At 39.6% G+C, this 26,712-nt stretch overlaps 1 pseudogene; it reads right to left on the reverse strand.

Moving 5' to 3' along the window:
• Positions 1-23,639: 23,639 nt before the first annotated feature.
• LOC116742255 lies at positions 23,640-24,699 on the reverse strand (annotated as a pseudogene).
• Between the last annotated feature and the right edge of the window lie 2,013 nt (positions 24,700-26,712).

Below are 26,712 nucleotides of genomic sequence, written 5' to 3' on the forward strand. Positions count from 1 at the left end.
TGAGGTTGTAATGTAAACTGTACATGCTTAGTTTGTTTGATGGTTCAAGGGTAATCAGTAGTTAAAAATGGATTAAATTCAATGGAATCCAGACTATTGTAATATATCCGTATATATTATGCATATGTAATTTTAATGTTGCTCATAAAACCCATATAGAAATTTATATTTAAAAAAATTAGAATGCTATCATACATTATTTTATCATTATTTTATCCTTTTAGTCACCCAGAGGAGGTAATTGTTCCTCCTAGTCTGTAAAACTCAGGAAATTGACCATTTAAAGAATTGAAGAAATTTCTTGAGGGTCACACAAATAGTAAATGGTGCAGTCAGATCTAAACTTCAGATCCTCAGATTCCAAAGGCAGAGCTTCGTCTGTTACATTTCTGATTCAGCACCACAAAATCAGTGTGCACAGACTCGGTGGGCATCCACAAGATGAAATATAAGCTTCTGAAAAACTTTGTTGGACATTTAGGTAGTTAAAGCTTGTCTGGTGGCCTGAAAGAGTTAACAAACCTTCCAGAGAGGACTCACTAGGAAATGTAAACAACATGAATGCCAAGTTTTCTATACTCCGTGGGCACATATGCAGAGGGATGAATCACGAAGCACTCTGTTGCACAGAAAGGGAAAAGTAAAAGTTCACTGAGGCATTTATTTCTTTTGAGTTCTTACTTTGTTTTACTTCCACCATGACATATAATTTTTCTTTTGTATTTATTATGGACTTCAGATATGGCCAAATCTACTTCATTTGTTTCTTTTGTCATAATAGCAATTTCCTGCTCTTCGTTTGTAATTCTCTTTTGTTTTTCTCTTTTCTTAACAAGTTCTTGATGTTTTTGCATCAATCCAAAGCTTTGGAAAGAAAAAAAAAAAGTGTAATCTTTGAATGGGAAGGGAATAGGCTACCAACCATGGCTATGGCTTTTGCCTTTGCTATGTTGAAAACCCACCAATGTACTGCATTATATTTACGTGATTGACTTAGTATTTGTTTTGGCAGTTCACTCTTCATATTTGTGAATTAAAAACATAAACATGTTTCTTTTTCTGCATGGAAATCATATATTTTGTTTGTTTTAAGGGATGATAATACTATGTGCTTATATAGATATGATGACACTTGACCTAAGTATGAGTATTTGTGGCATAAATATAATTAACAGGGAATTCATTAATAATGAAGTGATTGTTGTTTAGGATGTTATTTCTGGTCCAGGCATGCCTCTACCCAACCTCCTTCTGAACAGCATAAAACACACTGTCTTCTACAAGGGAGGGAAAATAACTGTCATATATAGACATGTTTGGAAATTCCACTAGGTGCCTTTTGCATGAAAGGCCACTGATATTTAGAGGAAAAACTACCCTAAGAGAAGAGAGATTCTAGATATGTAAGACAACCAAGCAGGATAAGTTTTAGGTAAAAAATGGTTAAATACTTGTATTGTAGATTACTTTTTCTGTCCTGTGCCCTATAAACTCTTGTACTAACAAGAAAGAAAAGCGTATAAGAAATGATGATGATGATGATAGTAATAATGTAGAAAATATTTGCAGGACATTGCAAACATTAATATATACCACATACACACATTATGATAAAATATTAACACTGATAAAAACGAATACAGGTCATAAGCAGACAACCAAAACAAATAGAAAAAAACATGAAAATAATTTCAGAATAGAATTTAAAACAGTGAAAAATTTTGAGCTACAAAACTTGCAAAGCTTTTTACATATTGATGTTTAAGTAAATTATTGTACGTTCAGTCATTCCACAACTATTTGTGGTGTGCTGTTTGCCAGATACATCCTCAGAATAGAATATTACATAGCCAATAAAAATTACATTTGCAAAGGATTTTTAGTAATGTGGGGATGTGTTCATAGAAGAATAGTTAATAAAATAACAATATTTAGCATTTATTTAAATTTTATGTGTATAATTACTGGTATCAATTGATTTATATACTTGTTCTTGTACCTAAAACTATAGCTTAGTTATATTAAGTAACTTGCTCAAAGTTGCGTAGGCAGGAAGTAATGTACCAGGGATGCTAACTCAGATCTGCCTGACTTCAAAGTCCACAATTTTATTTTATTTTATTTATTTATTTTAAAATCATTTAGCTGTACTCTATTTTTTAAATAAATTTATTTATTTATTTTTGGCTGCATTGGGTCTTCGTTGCTGTGCACAGGCTTTCTCTAATTGCAGCGAGCGGGGACTACTCTTCATTGCGGTGTGCAGTGGATTCTCTTGTTGTGGAGCACAGGCTCTAGGCATCCAGGCTTCAGTAGTTGTGGCACGTGGGCTTCAGTAGTTGTGGCTCATGGGCTTAGTTGCTCCATGGCATGTAGGATCTTCCCGGCCCGGGGCTCAAACCCATGTCCCCTGCATTGGCAGGCGGATTCTTAACCGCTGCGCCACCAGGAAGGCCCAAAGTCCACAACTTTAACGATGACAATAGACTTTTTTCTGTATTAAATACATACATAATCAAGACCTGAACTATATTCTAACAGTGGGAGAACACACACACATATAATGCACACACACACTTCTATATGCCTAAGTATTTGGCTTATGGGTAATTTTTATTTTCCACAGTCTGCTCCTCTACAACCAGTCCACAAATGCATTAATTTTATAATCATCAATAAAAAAAATCAAACTCCAAGAAATTGAATGGTTCTGTGAACGATGAGATAGAAAATATGGCAAGTTAGACAGGAAATCTCCATTTTTCTCTGCCTCTTTCATGAAGGTCACACTGGAATCAGAAACAAGAGAAGAGAAAATATAGGCAACTTTGGTCATCCCAGGACTTATGGAGGGTCTGCTCCCAAGTACTACACCACTTGGTCTACTTGGGATGCAGGAATGAGAAGCAGAAGCTACAGTAGGTAACTGGAGGGCAAGGATAGGGGTTTGTATCTTCAGCACCTGGCACTTGGCCAGCACACAGTAAATGTAATGGATACAGTAAGTGACCTTCCCTCTCGCTCCTTACCCATATCCCACTTTATAAACTGCCTTATATAATTTGAGGTCTTTTGGGCTGTGACAAAATTCTTGAACTTTTCCAGGTAGAGGTAGATAGGGTAGATAAGCAAACAGGAATGGAAGCTAACATCTGTTACTTGAGCCCTACTTTAAGGATCTGTGCTGGTACCTTTCAGAGACATCATATCATTGAACCATCACAAAGGCATTACTAATCACAGATCAGAAAACACAGGCTCCAGAAGATACTATATGGCCCAAGAGGACACAACTGGTGCTGTGATTGTGCGTTCTCAGCTCATTTTTCCTAAAATCCATGTGACCTCCCCTGGATTTCACTGCTTTTTTGCCTCCCCTCATTATGCCAGAGAAATAATTCCTAACTTCAACACTAGCTATGTGTCCTAGTATAAATTGGATAAATAGAGGCTATCTTCAAAATTGATGGTCTTATTATTACTAAGGTTATGCCTGCATGTAATAAAAATCATAAACTCTGCTCTTCCCACTGACTTTTCTTTGTATCTAAAATGATTCTCTGCAATGCTGAAGATCTAGACTCTTGCTACTCAGTGTGTGGTTTGAGACCTGGTGACATGGCCATCGGCTGTGTACTTGTGAAAACTGCAGACGAATCTGCATATAATTCAGATTCCCTGTGATTTCTAAAGTTATTTTAAAAGAACATTTATTTATTTATTTGGCTGTGCTGGGTCTTAGTTGCGGCATGTGGGATCTTCACTGACGCGTGTGGCATCTTTAGTTGCGGCATGTGAACTGTTAGTTGCAGCATGTGGGATCTAGTTCCCTGACCAGGGATCGAACCCGGGCTGCCTGTATTGGGAGCACGGAGTCTCAGCCACTGGACCACCTGGGAAGTCCCAGATTCCCTGTGATTTTTATTCACATTAAAGTTTAAAGTAGCTGTCGATTATTTTAACGACTGTGTTTCAACTTGCACAGATAGTTGACATTCATGTGTGACATTGTGACATGCGGCTGATGAGAATAATACTGATAATTATAGCTAACATTTGTTGGCTACTCACAACATGCCAGATTCCATGTTAACAATTTCACACACTTAATATCATATGACCTATGAAAAAGTCCTATTATTTCCAGGTTAGAGATGAGTAAGGTAAGTCTTTAGAAAGGTTGCACCAATTGTAAGTGGCAGAGCTGAATTTTAAATCTGTAACTGTCTCATCAAGAGAACAAACTTCCAAGTAGTGTGTTTAATTGCTTGTCCTAAAGGTTTTTACAAACCTGGTGATAGAGAAAGACAGGTATGCCTAAAGCTATAGTTTACTGGAGGTTATCGAAAGAGCTAATTCAGAGATCCATATTGCTGTGGTATAACTCAACAATGAGAGAGAAGATGTTCCTGGAGATTGAGGGTGACATTCACGGAGGAAGACATTTTTTACTAGGAGGGTTCAAGAGAGGGCACCTCAGAACAAAAATGTCTTGTGAGCAAAGGAATGCAGATAGATTTCTATAAGGTGTGCTTTTTAACTCATCATCTAAATTGTCTGTTCCACAAGATATAAGTAGAGTCTGTCATGGAGGGAAGCAGTAAGGAATTAAACAAGAAAATGAAATAAATGTCTGGGCTTCCGAGAGTTGAGAATTTCTATTCAAAGCACGGCCCAAGTTGCTCTCCAAATAGGCAAACACAGAAGGCCGATACTTGACACTCTTTAAGGAAGCATTTTGAAGTCTGGGACATTTTATATATTTTATAGGATTAAGTGAATGTGAGAAACAGATTACACTGGGTCTTAAGTGGAAATGCAGGCATGCAGAGTATGCATTTATTTAATGCCTGAATGGGTCATTGTTTTCCCAGCTGATGATAATTTTAGCACATTAATCCATTCGAGAAGCTGGATTCCTTATCCTGTGCTTGATTGCCGATCACAGACAGTACATGATGGGCACTGCTGAATACGGAGGTGGACATATTCCATGCCCACTGAGATCAAAACCCACATAGAGTAAAAGTGTAGTACCTCCCAGAGGTCCCATCCCATATTGAAAACGTGCCAGAGCTCTTGACTTCAATCCCGTGCTGTCAGCTGTAGTCCCAAAGCACGACTGATCATAGAAACCTCTGGATCAAAAAAACCTCCAGGGGCTCAGCACCAACTACAGAATAAAATCAGTGTCCAAAAATCTCAGGGACTTAGACATCCATCAGCAAGTCCTGTTCACTGTGCCTCTAAAATACCCTAGAATCTAACCACTTCTTATCCTCCTCAGGGGCCACCCAATAGTCCAAGCCCCACCACTTTTCTAACTCTCTCTCTGACACACACACTCACACACACACACACACACACACACACACACACACTTTTCTCTCTTTATTTTTATTATGGATCATTTGAAATAGATACCAAAGTAGATGGAATCTTAAAAAACTTGATATACCCATCACCCAACTTCAACAATTACCATTTAATGGCCAATGCACCCATCTCCCTCTTTCATGCTTTACTTTGAATCCAATTCCAGCTATTGTATTATTCCCTCTATAAAACTTTCAGGATGTCTCTCTAAGAGATAAGGACTCTTTCCTATAAAACATAATTACAGTGCCATTTTGACACCTCAAAAACAATGATCATTTTTAATATTGTCATATATTCTGTAAGTGTTCATATTTTTCATAACTGGCATATACAGACATATCTCTATATATCATATATGTATATTTATGTGTTTATTTATACATATCTATAAATAGATGTATCTATATATTTATTGTGTATATATATATCTAGAGAGATATATATAGATAGGATAGATGTAGAGAAATAGATAGATAGATATAAATATATTTGCAATATAATATCGTTTGCTTAAATTGTTTAAATTGGAATTGGTTGACTTGGCTCTTAAGTGTCTTTGAGTCCATACACTTTCCCTTTATCTCCCTCTCTCCCTGTTCCAGAGATGGTGTCATAATCACATCTTGACCTGGCGAACTGTCTTCTGTCAAAACCTGCAAACCAAGCTTCCTGCTTCCATGTCCTTCCCACTACACCCTATTCTCCAACCAGAAACTTGCATTTCAGAGGGTAAATCTCGTTACCCCTCTCCTAGACTTCACAAAACTTTCCCATTACACTTAGAATAATGTCCAGCCCCCAGAATAATGTCCGGCCCCCCTAATGTGGCAATCAGAACCTTGTAGAACCAAATGGTTCCTATAGTTTCTTCATGACATAAAATGTATTTTTCTTTTCTAGTCATGGTTGTAGAATCTCTTGAATTTTGAGGAAGTTTGGGGTCGTAATGGTAAATGTAACATTCGAGGAATTTTTACTTGCCGTTTCTTCTGCCTAGAATACTCTCGTCCTCATCATCGCATGACTGGCTCTTCCTTAACACTTGAATCTGTCTTATCCTTGGCTTTTTACAAGAGACACTGGCTTACCTTGCAGGTAGTTTAGCCTGGGATATATTATCAGGGAATAGGGTTAGCAGATGGTGTGAAACAGAGAAGAAGGAAGAACATTATTAAGCTAATTTCTGCTACGGACAGTTTGGGCTCTGTAATTTTGAAAAGCCATGTAGAATGAATCTTTACAATTTCCCATGCAAAAGGTGGAAGGAAGGAGAATTTGTCTTCTGAATACCATCCGCCATTGGTCAAGGATTACCCATGATGTATTAATTTTCTCTTGTCCTTCCAGGCTCACATATCTGTAAGGCCTAATGGTTTCCTACAGGCATTCTACAGGACAACATCAGAGAAGCCCTGAGTAGAGTGCAAGAGATACAAGGTGTAGCTGAGGCAAGGAACCATCAGTTTACAGTTCTTTTGGAGCTGATGGCTAAAGCTAAAGCTAGCGTTAAGGAGTAGACTGAGAGAATGGGAGATGTCCACGCAAGACTCAGTTCAAATGTCACTTTCTTTGACACACCTTCCTCATTTGTCCACCCTAGAGTCAGGCACCCCTACACTCCCTCTATCACACCTCCTGTATTTTTTCGTATCACTTGATCCTCTCTGGATTTATATTATTTTCTTGGGTGCTTACTTATTTATTGTTTATCTTCCTCCAGGACATAGCTCCATCTTGCCCTCTTCACAATCTCTAGCATCTGGAAAAGCATCTGCTGTCCACTGGGCCCTCAACAAATAATTCATGAGCATATACAGAAAATGAAGCTGGAAAGTAGTTGGGAGCACCTTGTAAAAGTCATGTAAATCACGCTATGCTGTTTGAGATATTATCTTTATGTCTGGGGAAATATTTTGTAAACACTGTTCTCATTCTACAGCTGTAGAAAGTGGAGCTCAGAGTTTTTGGTTATAGCCCACAGCCATGCACTAAGTGTTTATTCCAGGTCTAAAATGCAGACACCATGCCTACAAGCCCAAAAGCTCCCTCGAGCTCCACCATTGTAGGCCAAGCTGTCCCAGGAAGTAGGCCCACCTTTGAAATTGGTGAGAAAAAACAAACACACGAAAACATCCCGCGGCCACAAAAGTCACCACCTTCCTGTCGGGTAGGGTCTAAGGGGGATCTTGCCCAGGCATGAAACATCAGGGCACATCGGACACTGATTTGGGGAAAATGCAGGGAGGAAGGAGGGCCGGGATTGGGGGCAGCAGGTGGTATATGAATAAGAGTGTAATTGCTCAGCCAGAGGGTAGCTGGTTGCTTAGATTTAGAGTTACTACCAATTTACCAAAGTGAGTGTAACAAACTTCACTCCCTCCAGCAATGTTTGAGAGTTCCAGTGGTTCCAAGTCTTGGAGAGCAAGGGGATTTGTATTATATTCCTTTGTATCATCCATCATGTGTTCCATATGCTTTACTTAGCAGGTGCTCACTAAATATTTGTTGAAGAGCTCATCTGATTCCCCTCCCATTGGGAGGAGAATATCTGACCAAATGGTGAGCCTAAGCTTTTATCCCATCTGAAGGCTCGGCAGGAGCCCCAAAGATGCAGCCTCAGGAACTGCACTTGCTGAAGCCTGACGCTTTGTTTCGCTTTAAGACTGTTTCCATCCTAATAAATTGTCATTATTTCCATGATGAATCATTTCACTAATAATTAGACTGATCAAAACCAGAGCCAGATAAACAACAGGCTCTGCCACAGGACTTCTTAAGAAATGTGCGGTGTCCTGGAGATGGCCACTGCCTGAAGACCAGACAATGTTCCCTGATTCGTGGGCCCTGTTCCTTTCACTGGGAAGACAGAAGCATCTTAGAACGCAGGACCTTAGGTCTCCTCACAGATCAAACACGCAGCCTGAGCCCTCCTCTGACCCACAAGGCAGTGCGTGAGCTAGGATGGATGAAGAAAGGACATTCGAGTTAAACATAATAAAAGTTAATGAGGTTTGAACACTGCCTAAGTAACAGGATGATCTTTGTGAGGATTTTAAAATCTATAAGCCTCACTTGCCTCATATGTAAATTAAGGATAATAATGGTTAATTTGTAGTGAAAAGCAGACGTCAGTGGTGGTGATAACAGCAATACAACCTGCAAACAATAAAGGTCATCTATTGGATGCCTTTAAAATGTGCCACGCACGACACCAAGCACCGAGCAGGATTCGCACACTGTATCTTTTGGAAAAGATGCAATGCAGCATAGCGTGATTCAGATACGTACTTGACTGGTAGTCAGGTGCAGGCATCCCCCGCTTTTTGAAAGTTTGCTTACACCATGTTACTTTTATGAAACACCTACATTGGTACCTGTTTTTGCTAACCAAAAGAAATCTGAAGAGGATTTTTGCTTTTATGAAAAAAGGCAAAAAGCAAAAATTTCATTCAGTGTTTGTTTTGTAGCAATCCCTGGTAGAGGCAGCTAAACCCCCAGCAGTGGGAATGGCCCCACCAAGCTCCTTCCCCGGGAACGCCACTCAGCATCTCAGCATCAAGCCACCATAGCTTTGAACTGTGTCTGAACATCTGTTCTTTATCTCCTTTTATTTTGGAATCCGTTAGCAAAATACGTCCTAAGGTAATTGCTTCTTCACTTTATGCCATTTTGGCTCAGGGAAGAGCCCCTAGGAAAGCTCTACTTTTGGATAGAGGGAGAAACCTGTATTCCACCAAAAAGAGGGAGATAGTCCGGTTATGCCCTTCCCACACATTTCTTAATTGTTCTTGTCTCTTTTGAATCTATCAGATGGCATAGTTGGACTAAAATTCTAACTGCTGTGAAATTATATTCCCTATATGTTTAACGTTTAGATCATGTTAAGTAAACAACATACACACATAAATGAGCAACTACTAAGTGCCAACTAACTTAATAAACAGCCCTTGCTTTCAAGGGACAAATAATTACAACAGCATAAGAGTTCCTGGAGGAAGTTACATTAAATTAGGCTTTGAAGAATAAATAGGCACATTTCAGGCAAGGATAACCTTTGTGTAAATGACTTTTGGAGATAGGAAAAACACTTATTCTGAGAAATATGAGAAACTCTTTTGTTAAGGAAGCACAGGATGTAGGGAGTAGGATAGAAGTATCAAAAATTAAGGCCTGAAAATAGGTTGAGGTCAAATAGGGTCACAAATTTAAAAAAATTGAAGTATTAAGACGAGAATCCTCTCTTGGTCAGCTTATTTCCTATGAAACACCTATATCAACACCTTGCTTGGTTTGCAGAAGATAAAATATGAATTGGTCTGGATCATCACTCATCAGAATGTTCACGGGTGGGCCCCACCTGATTTGGGTGGGGATGAGGTAGGTGCTGTGTTGAGACGGTACAGCTTTAATTCTCTGTGCACCATTAGCATAGGAGATTGCTCCCTCTGACATTATTATGAGCCATGAAGTTCTCAGATTTTACTACTCCAAATGAATCAAGCCATTTTCCAAAATGAATTATGGATCATAAACCCTGGGGGTGGCTATAGTGTTGCATTTTCATGAAATCCATATCCTGGGTGGACATTTATTGAGCACATAACTATTATGAGGTGTTAGCTGCAGAGCAAGTGCAGCTCCTGGTTGACTCAGCAGGAGAGGAGTTTAACATGTTCGTGTCTGAGTGCTGTATTCCAATCTTCTCTAGACACCCGTACACATAGGGCTTGGAACTTTAGTTACTCCCCTTGGATGTGACCGAGATGAGGCCAAGGCCCAGTTAAAGGCTGTCCCTATCATCTTTGGGCTGAAAAAAACCAACAGATGCTGAATGGGATACATTTTTGAAGATAAAATTATGAGCTAAAGAGAATGACTTCATTCTCAACAACCTCCTCCATGTAGACCATCTTCTATAGACTGAATGTTTGTGTTCACCAAAATTCATATGAACTCTAATCCCTATGTGATAGCATCTGGAGGCAAGGCCTTCCTTTGGGAAGTGATAAGATCACAATGGGATTGATGTCTTTATAAAGGAGACCTCAGAGAGCTCTCTTATCCCTGCTGCCAAGTGAGGTTACAGGGAGAAGACTGGGCAGCCTTCAGAAGTGTGAGAAATAAACATTTGTTGTTTAAGCCACTCAGTTTATGGTATTTTTGTTATAGCAGCTCAAACAGATTAATACACTATCTTTCTTCCATACTTCCTGCAAATGATGAGAGAGAGAGAGAGAGAGAGAGAGGGAGGCAGAGATATTTGAAGATTCTACTCTGTTGACTTTGAAGGTGGAGAAAGGGACCATGAACCAAGGAATGGGAGCCACATCTGAAAGCTACAGGAAAAGCAAGGGAATGGATTCTCCCCTGGGGCTTCCAGGGGCACAGCCCTGCCAACCCACTTTATACTTCTGTCCTCCAGAGCTGTAAATAATGAATTTCTGTTATTTTAAGTCGCCAAAATTTGTGGTTATTTGTTATAACAGCAGAGTTCTTACATATATCAGTAAAGGATGTGCATATTTTCAAATATGAAAAAGAAAAGGGAAACGCAGTCCCCAGTGTATGGGGGCCTTTATGAGGGCTCTGAATAGGCTCCTTTGGCAGCACCAGCCTCTGACTTCTCATGCTGTGTTCTAAAACGTGCAATACATATCCTCATTGCCAAGAGTCAATCAATTTGGCAAATCTATAAAAGCAAAAGTCAAAGTTATATTGCCCCAGTTTCTTATATTTCTCAGGGAAAGCCATGGTTATAAATATAGAATTAGATTCCAGTGTTCACCATTAATCTCATTTATCTTAATGTCCCATTCTTACACTTGCTGGGGAAATATAATTTTAAAAATTCCCAACCCCAAAACCTCTCCACAAAAGTAGAAGAGAAAGAAAATAATTTTAATGTTAAAAAAGCATTAAACTAGCATGTAATCCACTAAGAGATTGTAAAGATAGAAAGAAATTTCATCCTTTTGTATAGCCAGCCAGATACATCCATTAGGAGGACCCATACATGTTCTCAAGAACAATAATAAATAGTCCTCAAGTAAGAAGACGTGATAGCACCAGTGGTCACACATAGTTCATTCTAACTTCACTTGGCAGTGGAGTAACTATGTGTGTTAGCTAATCGGCTTTATCTAAAGAAAAGTACACCTCTCATACCTTTATGAGAGAGAATTTTGCAGCTTGGAGCTAGGCTCCAGGAAATTAGAAGTTAGGCCTCTACTCTCTCCCAGGAACTGGGAAACTTATAATCTTTGAATTGCATTTCAAAGAAATAGTCCCCGGGCCTTGAGAAGGACATTCTTGGGTGGTAACTCAGACTAGAGTTTTATTTAGCTTTTGCAAAGGTTTACATACATTTCAAAGAGACAGAGAAGGAACATGCAATTATGTTTTCTAAAGTAAATGCTCTAAGAAAAGGGGTGGGGGGAGGGATATCTCTTCCTATATTTTCAAAAGGGAGAACTAAGACTTACTTTTCAAATTGTATCTGCCCTTGTCCACTCTTATCTTGATTCATTCCTCAGTTGTCAGAGGGTAGGTCTTTGCTTCAGTTTCCTCATTTACAAAGCAGATATGTTAATTTAATAAAAACAAATATGTATAAAACTCACAATAAGTTCCTGACACATAATATGACAATGTGAGTGATTGCTAACAATTCCTTTCCATACTGCATTGGCTTTACCTCTCCATTATCTTTATCGACCATCTTTATTAATTGAATTAGTGTCATTTAAAAAATTTTAGTCCACTCAGCATGATTTTGAATTTCCCTGGTGACAAAGATTGTCTCCTTGACCAAACTTTAGTCAGGTTTCTCTAAGCCTTCTTCTTACTAGGCCTCAACCTTGGGCCTTGTCGTTGACCGGCATAGACCAGTTTTAGCAAGAATCCTAGTAAGTCATCAGCAAGAATTGTTACCCTCAATAGCTGATCAATAACTGATCAAATTCTTCATCCCACCATCCCTCTTATCACCTGGTCTGCCTTCAGAAAGAAGCCTGTTAGGTTGCTTTAGCAAGGATCCCCCTACCCTTGATGTCTCCTCTTAAAATTTTCCATCCACTGACCTCCTCAGCCTGGTCCTTGGCTATGAATCCTCACTTGTTCTTGTATTTGCAGTTGAGCCCAGTTTTATACTGAGGTCTCTTTTCCTCTATTGCAATAGTTACTCAACTACTGTTTTTATCCCTTTAGCTACTCTCCAGCCCTGGTTTTCTTTGATATTAGCTACACTCAGCTGTACACGTGAAGGTCAAGAAGAGGCAAAGTTGGACTTGACCACGGTCAAAAATTAACCTACATGAGTCTGAAAAAGGGAAAGGGGCAGGGAGTTGAAAGTGTATTAAAAAGTGTGATTGGGGCTTCCCTGGTGGCGCAGTGGTTGAGAGTTCGCCTGCCGATGCAGGGTACACGGGTTCCTGCCCTGGTCCGGGAAGATCCCACATGCCGCGGAGCGGCTGGGCCCGTGAGCCATGGCCGCTGAGCCTGGGCGTCCGGAGCCTGTACTCCGCAACGGGAGAGGCCACAACAGTGAGAGGCCCGCGTACCGCAAAAAAAAAAGTGTGATTGTAGTGAAGGACCATCAAATTCAAGTTCTGAATACAGAGTAAACTAAGGACCCAGTAAATGAAGGACAGTGGAAATGCAGTGGGATCACTGGAATAAAGGTTTCTTCAAGGTCAAATTATTGTTTCAGTCAAACTAGAAGAGTGAGAGAGCAAGGACAGTGGGAGCCTTAATGGAATAATAGAAGTGAGGCAGTTTTACTAACAAGGTTTGGAGTGACCACGGGCACGGGTAGCTTGAGTTAGGTGCAGAACAAGATCATGAACTTGGAAGCCAAGGTATTAAAATAGTTGCAGTGGGGATACTAAAATCACTGTGAATTATTAACAAGAGCAGACTTGGAGAAGGGACATTGCCAGGTGCTAAATGTCCAAGGAATTGAAAATGTACCTCAGATATTGACACGGCTGTAATATTTGCAACACACGCATAAATGGCTGGGACAAAGACGGGTAGTGAGTGAAATGATTTGTAACTTCAGAGTCTTTTTCAGGGGAGAGAGAATGTTCTGAAATTGGCAATAGAAGGGAATAAATCACCTGGCCCTCTTGCAAGATCAAAGCTACAGGAGAAGTGAAGTCCTGAGGGGTGAACCAGGTCTTCGGTAAAAGTAGAAAGGAAAAGGGCATGGCATTTGCTGGTTATGACTGGTGCATTCCAGAGGACTCATGAGAAAGTTGTGGGGAATTGGGCAGTGTTAGGAGATGGATTTAATTTGTGGGTGCACACTTATATGTAGATTAAATGATTGAATGAATGAATCAACAAGGAAGTACCTCCCTCTTCCACCTTCTCTAAGAATGAGCTCTGGCTTTTCCACAGATGTGACTTGCTAGTGTGACAGGTAAGGGAGCTGGAAGCACATTTATTCTGTCCTCTCTCCAGACCAGCATCTCCACTCAGAATTTAACTGTTTCCCCTGCGGCAAGGAAGAAGCTGTCTCCCAGATAATTACCACGTGTTAACACTGAAGCGGAACCCCCATTTCACTGCTGAATGCAATCATTGCTCCCAGTATCACTGTAATGATAGCCCCCTCCCTGGCCTTCTGCCTTTAAGCTTGGAGTTAGAATCTCAATTGCTATGGATAAAATTTAACATGGCACAAAATATCACAGAAGAGAAATGAGACCATAAAATGCACCTTTTGGTGGTGAATTATTGTAGTACTGGGCAGTATCTCCTTGAAGACAGGTTATTAACAGCCTGCTGCACCTGGGCTGTTGCCCTGCTGATTGTTGGCCTGTAGGTGGATGTGGGCAAGTTGTGCAAAGTTGAACTTTGAGACGTGCCCAGGGGGCGTTGCCTCGGGGCTACACGTTTTGCAAACATCTATTGAGCACGTATCAGGCTCTGCACTGAGCACTGGGGCAGATCTAAAGATAAATGAGATGCAATTCCTTCTCTCACGGTCTAGCTGTGCAGACAGACTGCTCTAAGGGTTGTAATGGTGGCAGCAGTAATAATAATAAAAGTAAATAGCAATATCTGTTATTCATTGAGCGCTTGCTAGATGCTAGGCGATGAGCTATGAGTTTCACATACGATGTGTCAACATATTATCCTAGCTTTGCAAGATTAGCTTGTAATAGATTCCATGGCCCTCCAGGAACCCAGACACTTACTTTTGGAAGGGGATGCAAAAGATCCCTTACATCTCTTTACTTAAGGTGGCAGTTAGTCTAGTTATGGGAGAGAATGTTTGGGGAAAAAAACATGTGACTGGTAGAAGAGGTAGAAGGAAGGACTTGAGGACTCTGGAGAGGGTAAGTACAGATAAAGGAAGACTTGCATCCACAGGAAAAATATGTAACATTGCAGAAAAGTGAAAATAAATCACCTGTGAATTTATGGAGCCCACTTGAGGGACTACAAGGATTCTCAGAGCTTCATACTAGAGGGAATGTGCTAGAAGCAGCAGCAGCTGAGAGTGGTTTAAAAGAGGGCGACCTGCTTACAGAAATTAATTTTTGAATTTGTACCTTGTAGGGAAACAGCTTTACTTTTTTCTTCATAGGCTGGGATGTTATCACTGCTCTAAAATGTCTTTAAGGATATGCAGATTATCATGGATATCCTTTTAAGATTATTAAATTGGTTTGTATCCTCTGATGGTCATGTTAAAAATAACTAGTATATGTTAAGCGTTTACCATCCGTGAGGTACTTTTGAAAGCATGTCCTTACAAAGCCTCATTTAATTCTTACAATTACCTCTGCAGTATATAATAGTATAATATATACTATTATATATATATTTTAAAAGTTGAAGGAACAGAAGCTGGGAGAAAGAGGTTTAATAGTTTTCTTAAAGTCCCTCTTTCTTCCACCCTGAATTGGAAGGACCCTTATGAAGGGTATCACCATGGCCGTGCATCACCCTGACCCTCTGCTTCCATCCTTACATCTCCTTCTCTGAATCTGACATCCCTGCCTCCCTCTTATAACAACCTTTGTAATTACAATGTGCCAACCTGGTAATCCAGGATAAGCTCCGTTTCTTAAAATCCTTAACTTAATCACATATGCAGAGTCCATTTGCCAGGTTCCAGGGATTAGGAAATGGGCATTTTTAGGGGACCATCATTCTGCCTATTACAGTGTCAAAACTTGTAAATGGAACTAGATAATTTTTTTTTTTTTTTTTTTGGCTAGCCAGATCACTGTGATTCACTCATTCATGCAGCAACTATGAATTTAGTGACTTGGTAACTGTCGTATGTCAGGCATTCTTGGTGTTTGGGTCCTCCTGAAGGAATGGCCAGTAGAAGTTCTGCCTATGTTAATAAATATCCTCCTCTTCCTTCCCTCCAATTAGATTTTATCCCTAGAGATCTTGACTAGTGATTTGAAGACAGACACTTATGAGTTTATAGAGCTGACATCTTGATGGTAACTCCAAGAGAGAAGGTCTGTAAAGTCCTGTTCTTTCTTTATTCCTGCCCTCCGGAGGGTAACTCAGCACTAGTTTTTGCTGGAGGAGTTATGTAATTTCCTCCCTAGCAAAAGTGTATTTTTCTTTTTTTTTTTTTTCACTTAGCTAGAGTCAGTCTCCATCACTGTTGCCCAAAAGAGCATACCATATCCTCAGATTCTAACCAGTTTATCAATTGCAAGAGCCTGATACGTATATATATTTTTATGAAGAGTTATCTCAGATTTCAACATCATATACAACACTTTTAATCTTTTTTATTCACTTAAAATGCATAAATAGCATGTGGCATTTTAATGTAAAATATACAAGTAAACTAAAATAATCTCATTTTTTTAACATCTTTATTGGAGTATAATTGCTTTACAGTGTTCTGTTAGTTTCTGCTGTATAACAAAGTGAATTAGCTATATGCATACATATACCCCATATACCCTCCTTCTAGCATCTCCCTCCCACTCTCCTTATTCCACCCCTCTAGGTGGTTGCAAAGCACCGAGCTGATCTCCCTGTGCTATGCGGCTGCTTCCCACTAGCTATTTTACATTTGGTAATATATATAAGTCCATGCCACTCTCTCACTTTGTCCCAGCTTACCCTTCCCCCTCCCCGTGTCCTCAAGTCCATTCTCTATGTCTGTGTCTTTATTCCTGTCCTGCCCTTAGATTCTTCAGAACGATTTTTTTTTAGATTCCATATATATGTGTTAGCATATGGTATTTTACTCTTTCTGACTTAACTTCACTCTGTGTGACAGACTCTAGGTCCATCTACCTCATTAAAAATAACTCAATTTTGTTTCGTTTATGGCTGAGTATTATTCCATTGTATACGTGTGCCACATCTTCTTTATCCATTCATCTGTGGATGGACACTTAGGTTGCTTCCATGTCCTGGCTATTGTAAATAGTGCTGCGATGAACACTGGGGTACATGATTTTTTGAATTATGGTTTTCTCAGGGTATATGCCCAGTAGTGGGATTGCTGGGTCCTATGGTAGTTCTATTTTTAGTTTTTTAAGGAAACTCCATACTGTTCTCCATAGTGGCTATATCTATTTACATTCCCACCAACAGTGCAAGAGGGTTCCCTTTTCTCCACACCCTCTCCAACATTTATTGTTTGTAGATTCTTTGATGATGGCCATTCTGACTGGTGTGAGGTGATACCTCACTGTAGTTCTGATTTGTGTTTCTCTAATGATTACTGATGTGAACATCCTTTCATGTGTTTGTTGACAATCTGTATATCTTCTTTGGAGAAATGTCTATTTAGGTCTTCTGCCCATTTTGGGGTTGGGTTGTTTGTTTTTTTGATACTGAGCTGCATGAGCTGCTTGTATATTTTGGAGATTAATCCTTTGTCAGTTACTTCATTTGCAAATATTTTCTCCCACTCTGAGGCTTGTCTTTTTGTCTTGTTTATGGTTTCCCTTGCTGTGCAAAAGCTTTTTTTTGTGGTACGCGGGCCTCTTACTGTTGTGGCCTCTCCTGTTGCGGAGCACAGGCTCCAGACGCGCAGGCTCAGCAGCCATGGCCCACGGGCTCAGCCACTCCGCAGCATGTGGGATCTTCCCGGACCGGGGCACAAACCTGTGTCCCCTGCATCGGCAGGCGGACTCTCAACCACTGCACCACCAGGGAAGCCCTGTGCAAAAGCTTTTAAGTTTCATTAGGTCCCTTTTATTTATTTTTGTTTATATTTCCATTTCTCTAGGAGGTGGGTCAAAAAGGATCTTGCTGTGATTTTATGTTATAGAGTGTTCTGCCTATGTTTTCCTCTAAGAGTTTTATAGTGTCTGGCGTTACATTTAGGTCTTTAATCCATTTTGAGTTTATTTTTGTGTATGGTGTTAGGGAGTTTTCTCATTTCATTCTTTTACATGTAGCTGTCCAGTTTTCCCAGCACCACTTATTGAAGAGGCTATCTTTTCTGCATTGTATACTCTTGCCTCCTTTATGAAAGATAAGGTGACCATATGTGCATGGGTATATCTCTGGGATTTCTATCCTGTTCCATTGATGTATATTTCTGTTTCTGTGCCATTACCATACTGTAGATTTGTACTATAGCCTGATTCCTCGTGCTCCGTTTTTCTTTTTCAAGATTGCTTTGGCAATTCGGGGTCTTTTGTGTTTCCATACATATTGTGAAATTTTTTTGTTCTAGTTCTGTGAAAAATGTCATTGGTAGTTTGATAGGGACTGCATTGAATCTGTAGATTGCTTTGAGTAGTATAGTTATTTTCACAATGTTGATTCTTCCAATCCAAGAACATAGTGTATCTCTCCATCTGTTTGTATTGTCTTTAATTTCTTTCATCAGTGTCTTATAGTTTTCTGCATTCAGGTATTTTGTCTCCTTAGGCAGGTTTATTCCTAAGTATTTTTTTCTTTTTGTTGCAATGGTAAATGCGAGTGTTTCCTTAATTTCTCTTTCAGATTTTTCATCTTTAGTGTATAGGAATGCCAGAGATTTCTGTGCATTAATTGCGTATCCTGCTACTCTACCAAATTCATTGAGTAGTTTACTGGTAACATCTTTAGGTTTCTCTGTGTATACTATCATGTCATCTGCAAACAGTGACAGTTTTACTTCTTCTTTTCCAGTTTGGATTCCTTTTATTTCTTTTTCGTCTCTTATTGCTGTGGCTAAAACTTCCAAAACTTTGTTGAATAATAGTGGTGAGAGTGGGCAGCCTTGTCTTGTTCCTGATCTTGGAGGAAATGGTTTCAGTTTTTCACCATTGAGAACGATGATGGCTGTGGGTTTGTCATACATGACCTTTATTATGTTGAGGTAGGTTCCCTTTATGCCTACTTCCTGGAGGGTTTTTATTATAAATGGATATTGAATTTTGTCAAAAGATTTTTCTGCATCTACTGAGATGATCATATGGTTTTTATCCTTCAGTTTGTTAATATGGTGTATCACATTGATTGATTTGAGTATATTGAAGAATCCTTGCGTTCCTGGGATAAACCCCACTTGATCATGGTGTATGATCCTTTTAATGTGCTGTTGGATTCTGTTTGCTAGTATTTTGTTGAGGATTTTTGCATCTATGTTCATCAGTGATATTGGCCTGTAGTTTTCTTTCTGTGTGACATCTTTGTCTGGTTTTGGTATCAGGGTGATGATGGCCTTGTAGAATGAGTTTGGGAATGTTCTTCCTCTGCTATCTTTTGGAAGAGTTTGAGAGGGATAGGTTTTAGCTCTTCTCTAAATGTTTGATAGAATTCACCTGTGAAGCCATCTGGTCCTGGGCTTTTGTTTGTTGGGAAATTTTTTTTTTTTTTTTTTTTTTTTTGCGGTACGTGGGCCTCTCACTGTTGTGGCCTCTCCCGTTGCGGAGCACAGGCTCCGGGCGCACAGGCTCAGTGGCCATGGCTCACGGGCCCAGCCGCTCCGCGGCATGTGAGATCTTCCCGGACCGGGGTACGAACCCGTGTCCCCTGCATCGGCAGGTGGACTCTCAACCACTGCGCCACCAGGGAAGCCCTGTTGGGAAATTTTTAATCACAGTCTCAATTTCAGTGCTTGTGATTTGTCTGTTTATATTTTCTGTCTCTTCCCAGTTCAGTCTCGGGAGGTTGTGCTTTTCTAAGAATTTGTCCTTTTCTTCCAGGTTGTCCATTTTATTGGCATATAGTTGCATGTAATAATCTCTCATGATCCTTTGTATTTCTGCAGTGTCAGCTGTTACTTATCCTTTTCATTTCTAGTTCTGTTGATTTGAGTCTTCGCCCTTTTTTTCTTGATGAATCTGGCTAATGGTTTATCAATTTTGTTTATCTTCTCAAAGAACCAGCTTTTAGTTTTATTGATCTTTGCTATTGTTTCCTTCATTTCTTTTTCATTTATTTCTGATCTGATCTTTATGATTTCTTTCCTTCTGCTAATTTTGGGGTTTTTTTGTTCTTCTTTCTATAATTGCTTTGGGTGTAAGGTTAGGTTGTTTATTTGAGATGTTTCTTGTTTCTTGAGGTAGGATTGTATTGCTAAAAACTTCCCTCTTAGAAATGCTTTTGCTGCATCCCATAGGTTTTGTGTCGTCGTGTTTTCATAGTCATTTATTTCTAGGTATTTTTTGATTTCCTCTTTGATTGCTTCAGTGATCTCTTGGTTGTTTAATAACATATTGTTTAGCCTCCATGTGTTTGTATTTTTTACAGTTTTTTTTCCTATAATTGATAGCTAGTCTCATAGCATTGTGGTCAGAAAAGATACTTGATACGATTTCAATTTTCTTAGGTTTACCGAGGCTTGATTTGTGACCCAAGGTGTGGTCTATGCTGGAGAATGTTCCATGAGCACTTGAGAAGAAAGTCTATTCTGTTGTTTTTGGATGGAATGCCCTATAAATATCAATCAAGTCCATCTTGTTTAATGTGTCATTTAAAGCTTGTGTTTCCTTATTAATTTTCATTTTGGATGCTCTGTCCACTGCTGAAAATGGGGTGTTAAAGTGTCCTGCTATTATTGTGTTGCTATTGATTTCCCCTTTTATGGCTGTTAGCATTTGCTTTATGTATTTAGGTGCTCCTATGTTGGGTGCATAAATATGTACAATTGTTATATCTTCTTCTTGGATTGATCCCTTGATCATTATGTAGTGTCCTTTGTCTCTTGTAATAGTCTTTATTTTAAAGTCTATGTTGTCTGATATGCAAATGGGTACCCCAGCTTTCTTTTGATTTCCATTTGCATGGAATGTCTTTTTCCATCCCCTCACTTTCAGTCTGTATGTGTCCATAGGTCTGAAGTGGGTCTCTTGTAGACAGCATATATATGGGTCTTGTTTTTGTATCCATTCAGCCAGTCTATGTCTTTTGGTGGAGCATTTAATCCATTTACATTTAAGGTAATTATCAATATGTGTGTTTCTATTACAATTTCCTTAATTGTTTTGGGTTTGTTTCTATAGGTCTTTTCTTTCTCTTGTGTTTACTGCCTTTGTTGTAAAGCTGTTTTGGTGGTGCTGAATTCTCTTAACTGTTGCTTGTCTGTAAAGGTTTTAATTTCTCTGTTGAATCTGAATGAGATCCTCACTGGCTAGAGTAATCTTGGTTGTAGGTTTTTCCCTTTCATCACTTTAAATATGTCCTGCCACTCCCTTCTGGCTTGCAGAGCTTCTGCTGAAAAATCAGCTGTTAACCTTATGGGGATTCCCTTGTATATTATTTGTTGCTCTTCCTTTGCTGCTTTTTTCTTTGTATTTAATTTTTGATATTTTGATTAATACGTGTCTCGGCGTGTTTCTCTTTGACTTTATCCTGTATGGTACTCTCTGTGCTTCCCTGACTTGATTGACTATTTCCTTTCCAATGTTAAGGAAGTTTTCGACTATAATCTCTTCAAATATTTTCTCAGTCCCTTTCTTTTTCTCTTCTTCTTCTGGGACCCCTGTAATTCGAATGTCAGTGCGTTTAATGTCCCCGATGTCTCTGAGGCTGTCCTCAATTCTTTTCATTCTTTTTTCTTTATTCTGCTCCCTGGAAGTTATTTCCACCATTTTATCTTCCAGCTCACTTATCCGTTCTTCTGCCTCAGTTATTCTGCTATTGATTCCTTCTAGAGTATTTTTAATTTCAGTTATTGTGCTGTTCATCATTGTTTGTTTGCTCTTTAGTTCTTCTAGATCCTCGTTAAATGTTTCTTGTATTTTCTCCGTTCCCTTTCCAAGATTTTGGATCATCTCTACTATCATTACTCTGAATTCTTTTTCAGGTAAGTTGCCTATTTCAACTTCATTTATTTGGTCTTGTAGGTTTTTACCTTGTTCCTTTGTCTGTAACATATTTTTTCGTCGTTTCATATATATATATATTTTTTTATGGGTGATGTTGTATTCCTGTCTTACTGAGTGTTTGGCCTGAGACCTCCAGTACTGGAGTTTGGAGGCAGTTGGATCGAGCTGGGTCTTTTTGCTGAGATGAGGACCTCCAGAAGGCCTCCCTCTGATTGATATTCACTGGGTTCTGAGGTTCTCTGTTAGTCCAGCTCTTTGGGCTCAGAGTTCCCACCACAGGAGCTCAGGCCCTATCTCTGGCCGGGGAACCAAGCTCCCGAAGCTTCATGGCATGTTTAAAAAGAAAAAAAAAAAAGGAAGAAAGAAAGAAAAAAAGGAGCAGTATAATATCAAAGAATAAAAAAACAAAATAGAATTAGAAAGATAAAAATTATACTAAGAAAACTAAAAGTATAATTGAAACAATGGGTCGCTGGGGGTTGCTCCCATCCCCTTAGGTGTCTGTGGTCCCCCTCTGGTGCCTAGTAGGTGCCCTAGTTGTGAGGAGACGTGAATTCCACACCCTCCTACTTTGCCATCTTGACTCCCAATCTCATTCTTAGTAATGATAATTACATTTTTAAAAAAAGTAACCTTGGATATGTCAGACATTTTCAGTAGTTTTTGCTTTAACATTTAGTGATAAAATACACCCTTAAAATAATAAACAAATAATTTTCTTAAATGTTGCAACTTAAGAAATTAGCGTGAGGAAACAAAGTGTATGCATTAGTTATCTATTGGTGCATACTACAGGGCTTCCCTGGTGGCGCAGTGGTTGGGAGTCCACCTGCCGATGCAGGGGACACGGGTTCGTGCCCCGGTCCGGGAAGATCCCACATGCCGCGGAGTGGCTGGGCCCGTGAGCCATGGCCGCTGAGCCCGCGCGTCTGGAGCCTGTGCTCCACAACGGGAGAGGCCACAACAGTGAGAGGCCCGCATACCGCAAAAAAAAAAAGTTCACTTTAAAAAATTAAATGCAGTATTGGATTTGAACTACAAAGCCTTCTGTGGATGTTACTTTGATTTGGTGGATTCTATTTAACACATGAAGAATCTGAGAGCCACAGATGTTAAGTGACCTTATCAAGAGGGGCAATAGCATTGATGCCATTAAGGGTCACTGACCCTCTGTGATACAGGTTTGAACCTGATTTTCCAGAACCTCAGGCTTTTCCTTTTCAAGACGGCCTCCCACACTACCTATACCCTCTAGTCAAAGTGATAGAAAAGGAGCATCCAGGGAGGGAACAGTGGACCATTTGGGGTTAGCAGCTGGTGTTGGGGGAAAGAAAGTATACCTTCCACATTACCAGGGCTCACATTTTTGATTACTAAATGGAACGTCAACTTGAGTACCGAACTCTGCTCTACCTCCTCGATTGTTTTTAGCTTTGGCCTATAGCTTCACTAATAAGCCCTTGCATTTATATCAAGATTCATCACTAAAACATTCTTTAAAAATAAGTTAACTCATATGATCCCCAAAACAACCTTCTAATATACATATTTTTAACTAATTGTTCCAGATTAAGGAATACAATATTATTTCTCATTTTCCTCTGCCCAAACCCTTCTTTACACCATCTATGGTGGAAGTGTTAGCAGTGGGAGGTGGGGAGATGGACCTGTCTGACTGAGAATATAGATGTATATTTTATAAAGCATTTGAATCAGAACAAAAGATTTGTTGGTTCATTCATTCATCAGTTTATTACAATAATGTATATAATGAGTAAATGGATTCCAGGTCCCATTTAGATGAATAAGCATAGTTTGAGTGTCCAGAAAGATCTAATCTAATGATAAAATATATCAAATAAGGAGCTGGAAACCACTGTATGAAGTACTGCTTTGGAAATATGAGATAAGCAAGCCCATCTGTTCTGAGAGTTGGAATAAGGGTGAGAAGATATTTTTTTTCAGCTTCATTCACTTTATTTTTCTCATATAAAACTATGTGGTGGCCACAGCTGGAGCCTGCGTCCTCTGCACAGAAACTCTGGTGTAGGTCTTTACTAGATGGTCAGTAAGTTCCTGATAGGGGATCTGGTAAACACCATGTCTTCCCAGAGATCAGCAGTGAGATAGCTGTAGGTCTTGGAAATGGCATCAAAAGTGGCCTTGGCGAAGTTTCCCAGGATGGCGGTGCAGCCCCTGGCAGAGGTGCAGCCGTCATCAATACCAGCCGTCAGCAGCAGCTTCTTGGGCACAGGGGCTGAGACGATGCCAGTGCCCCTGGGGCCAGGATGAGGTGCACCAGCACAGAGCCACAGCGGCCAGTACCTTGCAAGGGAGGGCACGGGGATGATGGAGAGCTTGGCCAGAACGATGGCTGCACGGAAAGCAGTGGTTAACTCCGTGGAGCGCCTGACCTGGTCTGCTGGCCAGTACAGGTCTGCTTTTGCACAGGCATAATGGGAAGATATTTTAAAAAGTCACAGAGGAGGTAACATTTGAGCTGAACCTGAAAAATGGGCAAGAGTCACCAGAGCAGAAGAGGAGAAAGGGATCCCAACCTGAATGGCTGTTTGGGTGTCATCCAGCATCAATGTAGTTCCAGGTGCTTCCACAAGCTCCTGCCAATACCATGTTCTTACCCTGCTGGGAACCAGAGAAGTCAGGGAATTTGGATGAAAATTTCTAATGGAATTTTGTTATCCTATGCAGAGAAGACCTAAAACAAACCATTATTAATATTAATAAGCTTTCTTTTGTTATCAGTTTTGCTATTTAAGATCAAAGCTTTGCCATTAAACATAATTAAGGCTTGAGAAACATTTATTAAACAATATTCTTTGAACTTACATAATTCAAATGTAAGCTGAATTATGTAAGTTCAACTTACATAATTGTTGTAAGTTCAGAGAGAAAGAACACCATTAATAATACTGTCTTACCTTCATTCTGCGTTTGTTTGCAGGAGACACATTTGCATTGTGCCAGTACACTTTATCGTGGTGTGACTCGTCTTCTCTGGGGCCGTACTTTTTTCATCTTCTTGTTTCTGCTCCATGTTCAGTTGTTGGAGCTTTTGCTATGATTGTGTCCAATCTACTGCTTCTTCCTAATTCCCCTCCCTTCTGCCCCACCTCCCTTCAACTGCTAAACTTATATCATCTGAAAGCTCAGTTCAAAAGCAAGGTCTCAGACCCTCCTCTCACCCCTAACCAGTCTCTTGCTCACTGTGGACCTGCAGGACTTGTGCCTGAATGCCCTTGGAATGGAGAGATTCTCTAGCTCCCCCAGCGTCTGTGTGGATAGGCCCTTGACCCAGGAGAAACCTCCCTTGGACACACTTGTTGATTGATGTATGATGCACGCACACACCCAAACTCAGCTAATCAGAGATATTCCCTTGGGTTCTCAAATTGGAGGTTGATAATAGCATCAGTTTCACCTCCTATAATCTTTCTCTAAAGCAGCTGGAAAGAATTAACGTAACCCTTGAAGAGAAGCATAGCCTGGACAGTAAAAGAGATTCCTGCTCTTTTCCAAGACCCTGGATCCAGTTTTCTCTGAAGACATCCTCATCCCTGCCCTTTAATGTAAACCGATGAATTCCTATTTCTCTCCCACTTTCTCTCTCTCTCTCTTTCTCTGTCTCTCCTTTTTAGTTAAGTTTTTGTCTCTTCTAATTTAAAAATTATCGACAAGTATAATACTCCACATTAATCATTTATTTTCCTTGCCACTGGACAGTAAAGTGAATGAAGACAATGTCTTGCTTTATCTCTGTACCCCAACACTTGACAAGACATCTGACATCTTAGGCACTCTATAAATAATTGTCAAATAAGAGAATAGAGATCAAATCTATTTTGTAAGGACATAGTTGCATAATGCAACATTGTGCCCATCGTAAAGAGTCCACATGACTAACATGTTTTAAATGTTACAAGAGATCGATTTTTTTAATTAAAATTTTATTTTATCAGTATATGAGAAGTATAGTTGATTTACAATGTTGTGTTAGTTTCAGGTTTACAGCAAAGTGATTCAGTTATACATATTTATTTTTTAAACACTTTTCCTAAAATTGATGAGACACCTGATAGATGTAATTTAAAAACAGTCAATAAAGGAGAGAAACACTTTCTCTTTAACTCAACCACTCTATCCAGGACCTTTTATATACACACACACACACACACACACACACACACACACACACACAGTTTCCTCTATCTATAATATTTCTCCTGCCTTGATCACCCAGGCAAACTTGCCTTCAAGTTGTGCTCAAATATAAAGAACTTCTGTCAAGTATTTTATGATACAACCCCCTTTAAATAACACTAGACTTCCTTTTACCTAATCCCCCAAAGCATTTTGACTTTATCTCATTCTGTAGAAATTATTATTTTCATTTCTACTCCTTCCCTTCCTAGAGGTTAAGCTCTTAAAAGGATGCATATTTATCTTTGCATCTTCAGCCTCTAATATAATGACTGGCACCTAGTAAGTTATCAATGAGCATCTGAGGAGAAATCACTTTACAAAGAGTTCTTGCACAAGAACTCATTTGAACAGCACAGAAAACTGGAGGGGTCCATATTATTCTATCAGTTTTATAGATGACAAATACACTTATAATAATAGGCCTCCTGTGCCTGTAATAAGAGGCCTATTTGTTTCTCTAGATCCTTAGTGCATCCTCATTACCTGGCACAGTGTCTGGCATGTAAGGGGTGTCATGGAGGAAGTAATTTTCCTCTACCCGTCTAGGTTCTGACTGGTCTAATAAGAATTAAATTGACAAGAGGAAGATCAACAAGAGAAAAATCAATTAAAAGTTTAGTAACATGTACATGGGAGAGACCCAGGAAAACTGAGTAAGTCCCAATGTGGCTGAAGCTCTCAGCTTACACACCATCTTTAGCTAAAGACGACGATGTTGAGAGTAGTCATTTTGGGACTTCAGAGGGGAGGAAGGCAACTCACGTGGAGATGGACAAACAAATGTCTGGTAAATAAATGTTTGCCGGGCCAGGCAGAGACAATGGGACACAAAGTGGACTCTGATCTC

This window comes from Phocoena sinus, chromosome 17 (assembly GCF_008692025.1).
Source record: "Phocoena sinus isolate mPhoSin1 chromosome 17, mPhoSin1.pri, whole genome shotgun sequence".
NCBI classification, from domain to species: Eukaryota; Metazoa; Chordata; class Mammalia; order Artiodactyla; family Phocoenidae; genus Phocoena; species Phocoena sinus.